Genomic DNA, 8,491 nt, shown 5'->3' with positions numbered 1-8,491 from the left:
GTTTGGGGGTTCTTTGCAGTTGTCACTTAATTTGACTTTCACTGTCTAAGGTGTAAGCTGTGGAAAAACAAGGGTACAGGCTGGCTTCAGTTAGCTAATTGGAAGAGTGACTGTTTCTTTGGAATTATGGGAAAGCAAATGCGACTTTACTTGCTCAGTGTTTTTGCTGCCTCCACCTTTGGATCAAAGCAGGAAGTGGATTCTGAAGGAGATGGGAAGCATAACTGTGGATGGACTGAAAAATTTATTCTCGAGTAGTTTTTCTAGGTGGTTTTAGTAATTTGTTACTAGGTTATTCTAAAGAATTTGGAATTCCACGCAAATGCTTAATTCCTTTTTCTGTTTTTAACTTGTGAACCTTTTAGTCATTTAGTCTCTACCCAAGAAGGACTGTTTGCTCTGCCCAGCTTTCTCCAATTTTATCCATTAACCAGTAGGTTAATGTGAAATGGAGTCTCTCTCATGCAGGCTCTGTGGGTTTATGTTCGCGTATCTGAGCAGCAATAGTGATTCATTAGCATCAAACGGATGGATGGATGTGAACTTTGGATGTACGGGACATGAGACAAACATCCATCATCTTGGCATTTGACATAGTAACTCAGCGAATGCTGAGATTAATGCATCCGTGGACTTCAGAGCTCTGTATTGTATGTTGAGTTCATATATGCATGTTTGTGGACAAGGTGAGTAATTTATGAAGCATGTCACTTATCTGTGATGTTTAAGAGTTTAATTAATCTAAAGACTGTTAAAGATTTCTGAAAATAAAATTCCTGCTTCCTCCCAACCAAACCTTCAAGTGCAAGGAGCGTCAATGGCCACAAATAACGTGTTAGCATCCTAAATACTTTGTTTTCAGGTGAATATCTAAAGCTATGTAAACTCAGTTGTGGCAGTTTATGAGAAGCCCAAGGAGGAATGTGCCTGCTATGTAATTTGGGATTTAAAGAAAAATTAAGATGAAAGTGTTAAAGCATGAAAGCTTCTATTCTTTAGTGTTCAGTCCAAGGAATGATGGGAAGGTAACCAGTCAGCTCTCTTAGCTGCTGAAGCTAATGGACTTTTGGCATGTCAAAAGAGTTGCTGGAGCCAACTGACATAAGTCACCCACCACCCTGACTGGAATGAACTGGAGTGTTCTCAAGAGCTTTAGGAAAAAAGTGGCCACCTCAGTAGCATGAACCTGTAAATTTGCATTTTTAAGGAGTCCGCTCTGAAAGGATTTCAAGGGAGCATCTTCTACTGTACTTGTTAAAAAGGCTTCTTGTGATGTACTTCAGAGTATAATGGCTTTAAACTAGAAGAGGGTAGACACAGATTAGATCGTAGGAATAAATTCTTCTTTGTGAGGGTGGTGAGGCACTGGCACAGGTTGCCCAGAGAAGTTTTGGCTGCCCCATCCCTGGCAGTGCTCAGGGCCAAGCTGGATGGGACTCAGAGCAGCCTGGTCTAGTGGAGGGTATCCCTGCCCATGGCAGGGGGTTGGAACCAGGTGGTCTTTAAGGTCCCTTCCAACCAAAACCATTCTGTGATTCTATGATAGGTAAAAGTAGAATTTAAAAAAAACAAAACAAACAAAAAAAACCCAAAACAAAAACAAAACCAAAAGAACAACCAACCAAAACCAAACAAGGAAACAGCTTATATAGCAGTAGGCAAGACTGACTTCTGCAGGGGAAAGTTGTTCTTCTATTCCATTGCTTATATCTAATACTCAGTAAGGATATGAATAAAGAACTGATTGAATTAATTATATTTGAGGTTTTAATTTTTTTTCAAGCTTTCCGAATGAGACTGTTGGACATGGGAAAGTGTCTGAGGGACAAAAAAGTACAGAGAAATTGTATAATTGAAAAGATGAGCGCTGGTGGTTTGTATCAGGCTTTCTGCTGGCACAGAACGACTTGTGAAGTTCTCCAGTATATTTCCTTAGGTTGGTGAGGTAGAGGGGATGCTACCAACAGTGACAGCTGGACCTGATAAGGTTTGGGCATGGTGGAGTAGCCAACTTTGGTAAAGTGTCAAGATAAATAAATGCAGTATTTCCTTGCAAATACCTGAGATTTGATATGTGTAAGTTCAGAACTGTCACTGTATGTAGGGGAATGCTCTATAAAGTTACAGTCAGAAAAATGGATGGGATTATTGAGAACGGAATGGAGCATAGCAGAACTACTGTGTTTCTGGTGGCAAGTTCTCTGGAATGATTTCAAAGCTAGTCTAAGAAGATTCAGAGAAGGGAGAAATAAAGATTGAAGAAAATGTATTCGAAGAGCATTTTTGGGAAAAACATGAATTTTAGATTATTAAGAAGTGTTAGAAATACGTAAATTAATGACAGGCTGAGGCAGCATTTCTATGGCTTTTATTGTACAGCTGAAGAACTTTACTGAAGGGTGGAAAACATGAACCTAGCACAAGAGACAGCTTTTCACATAACACGTAATCGGTCCAGAAACCAAGGAACAGGCTCCATTCAGGGAAGGATGGGGCAACATTGAGCTAAATTGCAGGAGTGCTCAGTTTTACCTAAAGGTACAAGAAAATCAACATCAGGTTTTGCTGGCTGTGGTTAATACTGCTTGGTGAAGTTCAAGACAAAATGATTCTAGTGATTGAATTGTCAGACCTTTGTCTTCCACAGTCTTGTGGGGTTTTTTTCCCCTCTCAAACAGTTTTTAGCAATCACTTCTCAAATGCTAAGCTAAATAATTGACTAAGGCATACCAGGTATTCCTCTGTAGTGAACAACTGTTAAAAGTTTACTGGAGAATGAGTTTGGGGAGAGAGGTTTGGTAATAAATCATCTACTTGTTCTGTATTACCATAATGGGATAATACATTTTCTGAAATTACTTCTTTTCAGTTAAAGCAGGACTGGGCAATAAGCTTTAATTAGGAGTGAGATGCCTGGTTGATCAAAACCTGTGTGATCTTATTACTGAATTTTAAGAGTCCAGAATTTGGCTAGTCTTTGAAGTCTGTTTCTGTTCTAGCAGCCAGACTGAAAATGTTAAAGATACAGCTGCCTCCTCAATTCAACTGCATTTGTCAAGAGGTCTTAGGACGAGGGGGTGCATGCAGAGTGAAATGGAAAAGTCAACACTGTAACTCAAAATTGATGTCTGTGCAGATTTGATAACATACATGACATACAGTAAAGTGAAGAAGCATCAGTAATGCCTCCTCCTAACCTTTTGAAAATTGTTGGACATCTCTAAGAATTGCTTTAAAAAAATCACACTTTTACAGTATGCAGCTGCTTGTATTGTGGTCTGTGGGTGATAGTGGAAAAAGGTAATGTTTGTCCAAATTCAGCACAATTGGAACTATGTGACATTTTGGAATGGAGACTGGTGATAAAAAAAACCCATGAGTTTTGGTCACTCTAGGACTGTTCACAGGATGGGTTGGTGGTGGAGTAGAAGGATTACAATCCAACCTGCCGAGATTAGGAAGTGTTATCCTCCCTTGTGTTTGGTATTACAGGTCAAAAATTAGACAGGAAAGATAAAGCTAAAGAGCTGTTTTCCCCTATTCTGATTGAGAGACAGGTCTGATGCAACGTAGTGATGTCACACTACTGGGACATATGGAAAAGCTGATGTTTGTGATTTTGGGAGCAGTCTGGGAAGTGAACAGTGGGCTTTTAATTACTGGGACAGCAGGCATGCATCAGGACCTGTAAGACTGGAAGCCAATTTCAATTAAGGTAATTGTGGGGTAAGGCTGCGCAAGGCATCTAGTGCTGATCCAGCATAGCCTGAAACCTCAATCATGTTTGGCTCCACATTCAAGCTAAGAGGCTGTCTAAATCTTGGAGTGCTGAGATGTAGAGATGAAGCTGGAGACTGCATTAAGTTACCTCTTCCTGGGAAACTTCTTCTGGATCCTAGACTAGTACCCTGCCTACCAGTGTAAGGTATTTTGGCATGAGATATTCTTGATCTCTCCTGCTGATGCTTTCTGTTGTGTGGATGTGTCTCAGCATTCATGGGAGTGAGGACAGAAACCTGAGTCTCATCTCAAAGTTTAGCACAAGTAACTGCTAAATAGTTAAATATGCTGCTTGCAGTAGAAATGCTCTAAGAGGAAGGAAGGTAGGCTAAACCCAGATATTTTGCTGCCTTTTTGGTAGGCTGCTTACCTGACAATCAAAATGTGTTGTTATACACCTAGTCCTTGAGGCAAGGGATTTTGGCTTCACCATCAACCTTTCCCTTTCCTCCCCCAGCCCCAGAAAAAACATATCAATTGCTCACAGCCTTAAGCTGTAAAAACCATTTCTGCATATGTGGACTATATATTTAAAAAATGCTTAACAGAAAATCTTAACATCCACAAAGGGAATTAATGAGTATTGAACCAGATAATTCCCATTTAATATAGATACTTTGAGCTTTCATTGCAACAACAGGCTCTCTATATATGCTTGCCACTCCTGGGACCTAGAGAATTAAGAACCAATACATCTAGTATGATTTTTAATTAAACACTTTCTTGAAGTATTAATTGTGAAATAAATGTTACGCTGTTTCCTCACGTTTTTAACAGACAACGAGCTCGTACTGAAGCCAAATATACAGAATTTTATTTTCTCTTTTCAAATCCTCTTCTGTGAGACAATCAAAATGCCTCAATAGCAAGGTGTTGCCAAGGCAGAAACCTGAGCCAGAATGCATTTGAACAAAGCTGTAAATGTAAGAAAAACTTACAGATGTATGAAAGGAATGTCTGAAAAACAAGCATTGCCAAATGTTGTTTCAAAACCCACTTGAGACAATAAAGAGGAGGAATGAAAATTAACAGCAATAAGGGAGTCTATTCTTCACGCTCCTATAAGAGTATACAAATGTTAAGTTAGAAAACATTGAGAAATTGCCTATGGCATTAATATTTTTTTTTCATATTTGTATGGCATCAGATATGATTCTTAGTTTCCAAACTTAAAAGTTTCTTGTGACAGCTAAGTTGCACGCTGGCTTCTAAAAGAGCTTTGGTTTAAGGCTGCCTGTGCAAGTACACCCAAGTGTATGCTTCAGTGACTAACCAGCTTGTAAATGAAAGCAAAGGTGGAACAAGCACTAGAAGCGATGTACACTTATTTTTTCTCTCTTTTCTTGTTGTTACAGGAATCCTTAGGCAGGCTTTGGAACCCTCATGTAGTCTGCAGGGAATCAGAAACCAGGGACTGCACAGTAAGGCACGAGAAGTAGAATTTGTCTGTCTGAATACAGATGTTGAGCTAGGTACCCTGCGGCCTGCTTATACAAATGAAAGGAAACGGGCATTTCTGTGGCAAATTTACCTTCCTTAAAACTGACATTTTCAGTGACTCAGATCAGTCTGACCTAGAAGGACCCATTTTTCCCCATTTTTAAAGGCAGGCCAGGCCATGACTTGTTGACCTGCAGGTGCTGAAGGTTGGGTAAGATGAATTCCATGAAACGTGTCATTATCATGCCAAAGGTATGAAGGGTGGCAAGGTGATTTACCAAGCGCAAGTCATGCTTTACCAGCCTGTTCTCTGATGAAATGACTGTCTATATAGAGAACGGGAGCTCTTATGTGGGCTGAAAACTGCCTGCACTGCCAGGCCCCAAGGGCAGTGATCAGTCAGTGTTTTGGTGTCCAGCTGGAAGTGGCAACGAGCAGAGGACATCTGGGACTGCTGCTGCACAACATGTTCAATACCTTCATCAAAGACCTCTGTGATGGTCCAGAATGCAGCCCCTTGACAAACTGTGGATGATGCCAAATGAGAAGTATTTGGAGCACTGGAGTGTAGGGCTTCAATTCAAAGGCAAAGCTGGAGAAGTTGAGCATTGCACAAAGAGCAGTCTCACAGAGGTCAGCAAGGAGAAGCAGAAAGTCCAGTCCCTGGTTCAGGCTGACCCCAGAGACATCCACTGCCTGAGTAGCTGCTGTGTTGGAGCAGGCATGGAGGTTATGGTGGACCTTAAATGGAATTTGAGCACTGCACTCTCACTGCAAATGAAGGAAATCACACACTGAGGTACCTTAGGAGGAGCATGGTCAGCAGTTACGGAAATCTGTGTTCTGCCTGTCTGTACTTGGTGCTGGTGACACCACACCTGGAATACTGTGACTGCTTTGGGGCCCTCCACTGCAAGAGGAATATGGAGAAATAGGAAAGGGTCCAGAGGAAAACGCCTGAGCTGATTGTGGCTAAAAGCATAGAACCTACAAGAGGAGCTGGGGTCGTTCAGCCTGGTGAAGGGGAGGCTGAAGCAACCTAAGGCAGCCTACAAATATTTGAAGGAGGGTTACAAAGATGATGGAGCCAAACCCTCCTCAACAAGGGGCAGCAGCCACAAGCTGTGGTCTGGGAGGGTCACACTGGACATTAGGAAAAGGTCTTCCACCGGGAGGGTGGTGCAGCGCTGGGACAGGTCACCCCAGGCAGGTGTGGGTCCTCCCCTCAGGGTTTGCAAGATTTGGCTGAACAAAGGCACAGCTGACATGGTCCAGGGTCAGTGACCAATCATTCTGCTGTGAGCAGAAGGCTCCAGTGGTCCCATCTGAGCAGCACATCTGTGGGACTGTGAAGGTCAGGTATTCCCCCACTCAGCCCCGCTTGTCTTTCTCCTGGGATTAGCCTTGTGTTTCTGCATGTCTGAACATACATCGTAAATGCTTTTCCATGGCTGGTCTCTTCTTGCTGTTCACACTTAGGAGGAAAAATAGATACTGAGGATATGTGGTACTACAATTAAATCCAGGTTTTAGCTAAGAAAAACCAAACGAACAAGGCAAATTTATTTATTATGTCAGCATTTGAAAGGTTAGAGACTTGCCAAATGGTTTTGTGATATCAGATTTGCTTTTATAAAATTAAGGTCATCTGGTAGGTGACATACAGGAATTTGTGTATGTGTGTGATTTGCCTGGTGTTGCTGCAGCAAGTTGTCAAATATAGAACAGCCAGAAAAATGCCTTGTTTGTTTGTTTGTTTAATAGGCACTCCTATACTAAATTAAAAATAGCAAACTGGAGCAAGGTGAGTATCACAGATCCTGATGTGGAAAAGTACTTTGGTAGAAAATAAGGAATAGAATATGTGATGAAGATTGGCATCACAAGTAAAAAGGAAAAAAATAATACAAAATAGAAGAAGAGACAAAGTGATTAGGGAGCACTGAGAGAGAGACAGGAATGGAAAGCTGGTGACAGATGAGGTTGATAAGGCAAAGGGCCTAAAGGAATTCCTTGCCCCACTAATCACAGAGGCATCAGAAAGCAATATCCCAGGAACTGGGATTTGTTTTCCTCAGGGAAGGAAGGAAAATGTCAAAAGGTTTTACTCCTGCACTGGAGTGGATAATAAGGCAATTAGTACTATTAAAAATTCTCAGAGCACCCAGACCGGAGTGATAAATCATATCCTAGGATTGTAGAGTGAGATGCTGGAAAGCTTTCGTGGGATAGTTGTGATAACATACTGGAAGGGGAATTATTGAGAACTGGTGAGTGTTTAATGAAGTTTCGGCATTTACAGATCTGTGAGCTTGACTTCACTTCTGCAGGAGAAATTAGATACTGGTGAGTCATGGCTGCGTACATTTGTAAAGTGCCAGCATGAATATATTAGTAAAAATACATTATTTTAACATACATGCCACGGGAGAAGTATGTAGAATACAAATGATTTAGAGTCTGCTGCACAAAAGATTTATGCAAATCATCTCTATTAATAGGATTTCTTAGTGCAAATCCTTTCTCATCAATATGAGAAGAGGTCTTGACAATGTTACACTCATCCTTTACCTTTCAAAAGGTTTTCTGATGTTTCTACAGTTTCAAATGTTGTTTTTCTCTACATTATTATTATATGTTACAGAGGGGCTGTGGCCAGGCAGGGCTGCACCATGGCTTAGCTGTGGACTAGGACAAGGGTCTGCACCGAGTAGCAGCTCCCACAGAAGGCTGCCCACATCTCTATCTCCCACAGCCCTCTTCCCAGCACCAGCTCAAGGGTTCCTCTAGACCAGGTTGCTCCAAACCCCATTCAACCTTGCCTTGAGCTCTGCCAGGGATGGAGCAGCCACAGCTTCCCTGGGCAACCTGTTCTAGTGACTGACCACCCTCACAGGGAAGAACTTCTTCCTTATAGCTAATCTAAATCTGCCCTCTTTCAGTCTATAGCCATATTTTATCACTATGTACCCTTGTCAAGATTCTCTCTCCAGGTTTCTGTGCTGCTCAGACAGGACATGGCCATCCCCCTGGTGCCATTGCAGCAGCATCTCTCCACACATTGACCAGAATCCCTGAGGCTGGGAGGGACATCTGGGCTTCAAAGCAGGATCACGTACCTTTACTACAAGGGATGACAGGCATTTCAGATAGCTGGCTATCCCTGTGCAGTGGGAGATAACACCATCAACGTGACCCAACTAACCCCTTATTTCTGACCAGTCCCCAAACGGTTTCACTTTTTTTTTTTTTTCTTTTAAAAAAAAAGAGG

The sequence above is a fragment of the Pezoporus flaviventris genome, unplaced genomic scaffold, assembly GCF_033815535.1.
Source record: "Pezoporus flaviventris isolate CSIRO_AGI_PZ_B2104156 unplaced genomic scaffold, CSIRO_AGI_Pfla_v1 ptg000015l, whole genome shotgun sequence".
NCBI lineage: Eukaryota > Metazoa > Chordata > Aves > Psittaciformes > Psittacidae > Pezoporus > Pezoporus flaviventris.
This window is presented reverse-complemented; position numbering follows the sequence as displayed.